Genomic DNA, 8,553 nt, shown 5'->3' with positions numbered 1-8,553 from the left:
ACTATGCTACTACGTATTTTATAAACTTGGGCAGATTAATCTTTCAGGGTGTATTAATTAGAAATGTACAGAGGTATGAGTAACAGAAAAACTGACTGAAAGCTACAAGTGACCTATGAAATAAAGACAATTAATTGACTCACATAGAAAGAAATCCAGAGGTAGGATGTTCCAGATTTGGTACAGTGGCTGGCTGAATCAAGCTCTTTCCATCCTCCTACTCTGCTCTCTCTCCATCATTAGTCTTGCCACCTCATAGGCCCAAGATGGCTGCTAAGCTCTAGGCATCACATTCCCATACAAAAACATGAAGCCATTTCTAGCCTTTGTAATCACAGACACACACATACGTGCACATACACACACACACACAGAGAGAGAGAGAGAGAGAGAGAGAGAGAGAGAGAGAGACTACAAAAAATGTGAAGCCGGTGAAGCTGAAAATCATTTTTATCAAGGCACTTTTTATTTTTAACAGTGACACAATCCACCATACTTCCCCTTATATATTGTTGGCCAAAACTTAGTCGCATTGCCACCCCTTGTATGATGCACAAGAGTCTGGGAAAGTGATTGCAAAGGAAGACACACGAGGGAAAAGGGAGCCTCAAGGCTTTATAAATTGTGGAAGTTGGGTAAACTGATCTCTAAGACACAGCTCCAGGCTACCATGTAATCTTTGAAAATAAAAAGTAACAAAAAACAAGGAAGCTGACTGTTATTTTACACTTTTTTTTTTTTTTTTTTTTTTTTTTTTGAGACGGAGTCTGGCTCTGTCACCCAGGCTGGAGTGCAGTGGCTGCGATCTCGGCTCACTGCAAGCTCCGCCTCCCGGGTTTACGCCATTCTCCTGTCTCAGCCTCCCGAGTAGCTGGGACTACAGGCGCCCGCCACCTCGCCCGGCTAGTTTTTTGTATTTTTTAGTAGAGACGGGGTTTCACCGTGTTAGCCAGGATGGTCTCGATCTCCTGACCTCGTGAACCGCCCGTCTCGGCCTCCCAAAGTGCTGGGATTACAGGCTTGAGCCACCGCGCCCGGCCTATTTTACACTTTTAAAGAGACTTCTGTTTTTATTCTAATTTCCCATGATGGCACTTTTTCCCGCTCTCTAAAAACAAAAACAAAACAAACTTCCTCCGTCCAGGATGCTGAATTTCTACAGAGAACAGTCTCTCCCCTTCCCTAACTAGAAAAAAACCTGAGTGGTCCAGACATTGAGTCATTCAATTTAACTCTGATGGAGCTGCATCTATTTTTGAGGTTTTGCCATCGTGGTTTAAGAACACTGTCTACAGACACTTTGGAAATTTTTCCCAGCACCTCTCTGAGTTTATGCTGTACTAAATTTAAATTGGAAAATTCAAGATGTAAAAGGCTACGTAAATAATTGTATTGAAAAAAGCACAAGTGATTATCTTCTTTTAAAAAAATCCAAAGAATTCAAAATATATTGAATTTGTCCAACTAACATTCCATTTGCGGTATCTCATAACCCCATGTAATATTACAATGTACTTCTTCTGCTTCATTTTTTACAGAGAATTACACAGCTGCCTCTTATTATTAAAAGCACCCTCCCCCTCACTCCCTGAATAAATGCGTGTTCTGACATTAAAACAAGACACTACACAAGAAGAGCCTGGAAGCCAGAATGCCGCCAGCTTTGTATGCCAGATGTGATTACGGAGTGACAGCGAACAATCCTGCAATCAGCCCATTGGTTAGCCAGAAACCGTGGACACTCAAGAGGTTCAGTCTGAATACATAGCCAATAGTGTGCTAAAAACTACCATGCAAAAGTGCTTGTTTTACCAAGATATTCTATGGGAATATTTAGCTGTTACATTGTAAATGCTGTTATTTTGGTTTCTAAAAATGTCATGACAGGAAATGATTCCAGGGAGGAGCAGCCAAAAGGGCTGTTGGGTAGAACCAAGTGGGGGAGAAAGTTAAACCTAGAAATCAAGAAGCCAGAAAAGGTGAACACATGAATTACTATCTGCAATAAAACGGATTCTTAAAATACATTTGATTTTTTTTTTTTTATTATTCTTTTTTGAGGCAGGGTCTCACTCTGTCACCTAGGCTGGAGTGCAGTGGTATGATCTCGGCTTACTGCAACCTCTGCCTCCCAGGCTTGACCAATCCTCCCACCTCAGCCTCCCGAGCAGCTGGGACTAAAGGCATGTGCTACCCCTGGCTGATTTTTTGCATTTTTTGTAGAGACAGGATTTTGCCATGTTGCCCAGGCTGGTCTCGAACTCCTGAGCTCAAGCAATCTGCCCGCCTCAGCCTCCCAAAGTGTTGCAATTACAGGCATGAGCCACCGCACCCAGCCTACATTTGATTTTTTATGCCCCATTTGCTTTCTCCCAGAAGTCTGGTTATGTTTTGAAGAGTTCCTACTGTTCATTGGTACAATGGTTGTAAGGTCCTGGTCCCCTAGCTTTGGACCAGTTATCAGGTGGAGATAAACTAAGGGAAGACACCCAGTCTATATGGGGCTAAGAAACCACTCTGCCCCTTCTTGATTCTCTGCAGCTACAACCAATGGGCAGTTAGGACCTTTGGGTAAGAATTTCTGCTGGTTTGGAAGTGCTTATATTGATGCTATTTTTATTTATCTCGCTGTCTGAGAAGTGCAAGGTGGGGACACGTTAGAAGCTGATCAGAGAGTAACTACGGTTATTAGTTATTTATTAGTTATTAGGAGCTTGACCTTCTCAGACGGATCCAAAGATACATAGTGCAGTAACTGATGAGCTGTAGAATTTCATAGAAAAAGAGAAAGAAGAAAAAGAAGAAGAAGAATGGCGAGGCAGGGGGCAGGAATTAAATTTGTTTTTCTCCCTGAATAGATTTGTATTATAGAACAGCTCTCTCCAAGAATAAAGTGTTTGGTTTATCCAACTTACTTCTCATAGACTATGTTTATCAATTATGTGTCTATCTTTGAGTAATAATTTGTATTCTTTTTACCTCTGTTTCTGTTAGATCTACAAGGATTCAGAAATCATAACAGACTCTCAAGAAAATCATCTCAGACAGACAAAAATATAGCTATTTACATATACATTAGTAAGGTGGGTATAAGATAACTCATCAGTAAAAACTTTTCACAAAATTTCCAACATATCTGTAATTTTACCTTCACTGCTTTTCAAACAAACCCAATGCCCCCCTCCTTTCTATGGCAACATAAATGCGCTTTTTCCAGTCTTTATTTTTAGACTTCCACTTAACTCTTTTCTATCTATGATCTTTGTGTGTTTTTAAAGTATAAATTGCATACAGTTTTATAATTCCAGCTGTTATATCCTCGTATGCCCCCATTTACACACCGTCTTGAACACAAAAGTGCTAATGTGTGTATATCATTTTATATTTTCATAAATCTGTTTGGGTTTTAACCATACAAGGTAGAGAGAGAGAGAGAGAAGAAAAAAAAGAAGGAAAGGAGGGAGGGAGGAAAGGAAAAAGAAGGAAAGGAAGGAAAAAAATGAATAGCAACAAAGTCAATAAATACTTACTAAATACCATTGTTGGTATATGACACAGAAGTGGTACAACTGCCTCTACATTGGTATTATTTTAATTTGATTCCATATATGTGATATTGATTTTAAACTTAGAGTCCGACGTAAGGTCAAAGCTAGAAAAGTTACCTCCCTGCCTTCAACATGTAAGGTCCGCCAACTGATAGTGTTGTCGGAACCCGGTGTCTCTACTTTTCTGTGTTGACTTCTTTAGTAGGTTGTATAATGGTCACCCAAAGACATTAAGCCTTAATCTCTGGAACCTGTAAATATTACCTTTTAAGGAAAAAGGGGTCTTTGTAGATATGATTAAGGTAAGCATCTTGACTTGGGGAGATTATTCGTTGATCTGGGTGGGCCCTAAATCTAATCAATCACAATTGTCTTTAAGAGTGAGGCAGAGGAAGATTTGATATGCGCAGAATAGGAGAGAGCAATGTGAAGATGGTGGCAGCGATTGGACTGACGAAGCCACCAGAAGCTGGAAGACGTAAGGATCCGATTCTCCCCTGGAGCATCTGGAGGCAGCAAGGTCCTGTCAACATTCTGCATTTAGCCCATTGAAATGAACATTGAACAGAATCCTGGCCCCTAGCACTAGTAGAGAATAAAGTTATGTTGTTTTAAGCCACCAATTATGATGATTTCTTATGGCAGCCACAGGATACTAATTTACCTTCTCAGATGATGCATGATGGCCAGATGGGTTGCCAGCAGCTCCCCTCTAGACTAAGTAAATTGGAGAAAATAAAGCATTTCTTATTGTGACTTACACATGAGTTTCAGGATTCAAGATTTACTCTGAACTGGCCAACTTAGCTCATGTGCCCACCCCTAAATTAATTTGCATATCTAGGAGTTAGTTGTTCTAATTGTCCATACCTAGGTCATATGCTCACTCCCTGATTCAAGGGTGAAGGCCCTCTCATCTCTCTACTTTGAAATATGTAATCTATTTTTGCTAACTATGGTCACCCTAGTCTGCTCTCAGACATTAGAATGTATGTCTTCTATGTAACTGTAAGTGTGTACCCATTCACCAACATCTCTTCATTTCCCCTTCCTACCCTCACACCCTTTCCCAGCCTCTGGTATCTATCCTAGTCCTATCTTCATGAGGTCAAGTTTTTTAGCTCCCACATATGAGTGAGAACATGCAGAGTTTGTTCTTCTGTGCCTGGTTTATTTCACTTAACATAATGACTTCCAGTTCCATTCATGTTACTACAAATGATACGATTTCATTCTTTTTCATGGCTGAATAATATTCTATTGTGTATATATACCATGTTCTCTTTATTTGTGCACTGATGGACACTTAGGTTGATTCCATTTCTATGCTATTGTGAATGGTGCTGCAATAAACATAGGGGTGCAGGTATCACTCTGATATACTGATTTTTTTTTCCTTTGGATAGATATATATTAGAGGGGAGGGATTGCTGGGTCATATGGTTGTTCTATTTTTAGTTTGAGAAATTTATATATTGTTTTTCATTGTGGTTGTACAAACTTACATTCCCATCAATGGTGTATAATAATTTATTTTTCTCGACATCCTGACCAGCACCTATTATCTTTATCTTTTTAATAAGATTCATTCTGACTGGGGCAAGGTGATATCTCTTTGTGGTTTTAATTTTAAATTCCTTGGTGCTTAGGAATGTTCAGCATTTTTTCATATACCTATTGGCCATTTGCATGTCGTCTTTTGAGAACTTTTTTTTCATGTTCTTTGCCCAATTTTTAATGGGATTATTTGCTTTTTTAATTGTTGTGTTGAGTTCTTTGTATATTTTGGATATTAGTTCCTTGTTTGATGAATAGTTTACAAATATTTTCTCCCATTCAATAGGTTGTCTCTTCACTCTGTTGATTGTTTCCTTTGCTCTGATGATAATTTTTGGTTTAATATAGTCCCATGTGTCTATTTTTGTTTTAGTTGGCTGTGCTTTTGAGGTCTTAGCTGTAATATTTTTGCCTAGACCAAATGTCCTGAAGTATTTTCTCTATGTTTTTTTTTCTAGTAGTTTTATAGTTTCATGTCCTACATTTAAATCTTTAATCCATCTTGGGTTGATTCTTGTATATGGGGAGAGATAGAGGTCCAGTTTTATTATTCTGCATATGGATATTTAATTTTCCCAACACCATTTATTGAAAAGCATGTCCTTTCCCCATAAATGTTCTTGGCACCTTTGTTGAAAATCAGTTGACTGTAAATACGTGGATTTATTTCTGGGTGCTCTATTCTGTTCCTCATTGACCATGTGTCTATTTTTATACCAATAAGATGCTGTTTTGGTTACTATAGCCTTGTAATATACTTTGAAGTCAGGCAGTGTGTTACCTCCAGTTCTGTTCTTTTTGCTCGAGATTCCTTTGACTCTTCTGGTTCATTTTTTGTTCTATATACATTTTAGGATTTTTAAAATGTTTTTGTGAAACATGACATTGGTATTTTGACAGAGATTGCATTGAATATGTATATTGCTTTGAGCAGCACAGTCATTTTAATGATATTGACTCTTTCAGTCCATGAGTATGGACTGTTTTTCCATTTGTTTGTGTCCTCTTCAACTTCTTTCATCACTGTTTTGTAGTTTTTCTTGTAGCAATCTTTGACTGCCTTGGTTAAATTTATTCCTAGATTTTTTTTTTTTTTTTTTTGCAATGGTTGTAAATGGGGTTTCTTTGTTGATTTTTTTTCAACGATTTCATTATTGGTGTGTACAAACACTGGTGATTTTTGCATATTGATTTTGTATCCTGCAACTTTACTGAATTTGCTTACCAGCTCTAGGAGTGTTATGATGGAACCTTTGAGTTTTCTTAATAAAAGAACCTGCAAAGAGAGACAATTTTACTTCCTCTTTTCCAATTCAAATGTCCTTTATTTTTTTCTCTTGCCTGATTGTTCTGGCTAGGACTTCCAGTATTATATTGAAGAGGAGTGGTAAGAGTGGGGATCCTTGTCTTCCATATGACAAGGATACTTAACTTGACTACATCTATAAAGACCTTATTTCCAAATAAGGTAACATTTCTAGGTACCAGAGGTTAGGAGTTCAGAATATGTTCTTAGAGACTACAAATCAATCCACAACAGGCCAAGGGAGGGCAAAGTGACATTCAAGTAATCCATAATGACCTAAACTCTGTTGAAAATAACACTGAAAATATATGTTGTGAATAAAATTAATTATAATCTCCTTTAGTGAAGTACACAATTACAAATAATGGCACTGGGGAGTAATATATCTCTTCCTTCTCTGACTAATATCATACCGAGAAAGGGCATCACAGAATTTTGGTTTCTCTGCTGCAGAATGACTAAAATCATGGTACTTCTGTTTCAAACAACTTACTAAATTTAAGGAAGAATCTCAGAAAAAAAGAATATCAGATAGTCTCACTAAATAGCCACCTAAGCTTGGAACTATTCAGAAACAAAATGAATCAAACAAGTTGAATCACTTCAGATGGTCACTTACTTGTCACAAATATTTTAAGTAGCACAGTTCCAACTGAGTGATGTCTTATTCATCAAGAAATGTCTTACAGAAATAATGTTTGAAATAGAGTCAGAAGGCCTAGCTTCTATGCCAGATTCTGTCACTAACCAAGTATAATTTTAGGAAAGATGTTTAAAAGCTTTGGATATCAGTTTCTTTTTTCTGTGAAATGAAGAGTTGATAATCTAGATAATTTCAAAGGTTTCTGCCTCCTCACAAACATTTCCATTAAAATATTCTATTCTTTACCATGGTCATGTTAACATTTACATAACATGTTCTGAATAGCATAATTAATTATAGGTAAGTCCTAGTGTACTTGAGGGTGTCTTTTACCATCTGAGATTAAAATGCATGAAGAGGGGGCACAAAACATTATAGACACCAGATGGCTGCCACAGCCCAAAGCATCATGTCTTCACAAAGCAATGTTCAAAACAGGAAGGGTAGGAAGAGAGTAGAGACTCCTCTTATATATCTTTGTACTAAGGAGACAAACCCTTTTCAGATGCCTCTGAGCAAACTTCTCCTCATGTCCCATTAGCCAGGACTGAGTCACAGACCCACACCATAGCAACAAAGAGGCAGGGAAAACTGGTATTTGGCATTTTCAGCCTCTGTCGTGGGAGACAGGCTTTAACAACAAGGAAGAAAGGGGAAGGGAATGGCTGTTCATCGGGCAACATACAGCATCAGCTTTAGACATCCTGCTCCAAAAGAAAGTGACCTCAAAACCTTTATACAGGCTCTGACAGACCTTTAGCAGGAGACAGAGTAGGGTCTTCTGTGGAGACAATGAGAGATAAGGAATTTTGGTTGGTCATGCCAACCACCTACCTTTCTCTTTCTTTTCCTTTTCTTTTCCCTTTTCTTTCTTTCTTTCTCTGTCTCCTTTCTTCCTTCCTTCCTTCCTTCCCTTTCTTGCTTTCTCTTCCCTCCCTCCCTCTCTTCTCCCCTCCTTCCCTCCTTCCTTCCTTCTTTCCTTCTTTCTTTTTATTTGAGACAAGGTCTCACTTTGTTGCCCAGGCCAGAGTGCAGTGGCACAAACATGGCTCACTGGAGCCTTCACCTCCTGGGCTCAAGCAATCCTTCCGCCTCAGCCTCCTGAAGTGCTGGGATTACAGGCGTGGACCACCATGCCTGGCCAGGCCGGCAACTTTGACATAGACTAGGCAACGTCACTTATTAGCTGTATAATCTTGGATAAGTTACTTAGTAGCTCTCTGAGGCTCACTTCCTTTATCTATAAAATGGGTATAATACCTGTCTCATAGGTTTGTGACAGCCACTTTGGGGCCATGAGACAGGGGCAGAATGGATGAGAAACAAAAAATAGTTTTGAAGGAAGCGTCTTAGGAAGGCCAGCTCCTGAATGCATAATAGAAGTAGATGGGGAAGAAAAACAAAAGAGATGCTCTTGAGGAGTGTGATTATGTGCTAAGCCTGAACCTCTATGAGTCCAAGAAATACAAATTAAAACTTTGAGTTAAATTGAGATTATG

Source organism: Macaca mulatta, chromosome 6, assembly GCF_049350105.2.
Source record: "Macaca mulatta isolate MMU2019108-1 chromosome 6, T2T-MMU8v2.0, whole genome shotgun sequence".
Lineage (NCBI taxonomy): Eukaryota > Metazoa > Chordata > Mammalia > Primates > Cercopithecidae > Macaca > Macaca mulatta.
This window is presented reverse-complemented; position numbering follows the sequence as displayed.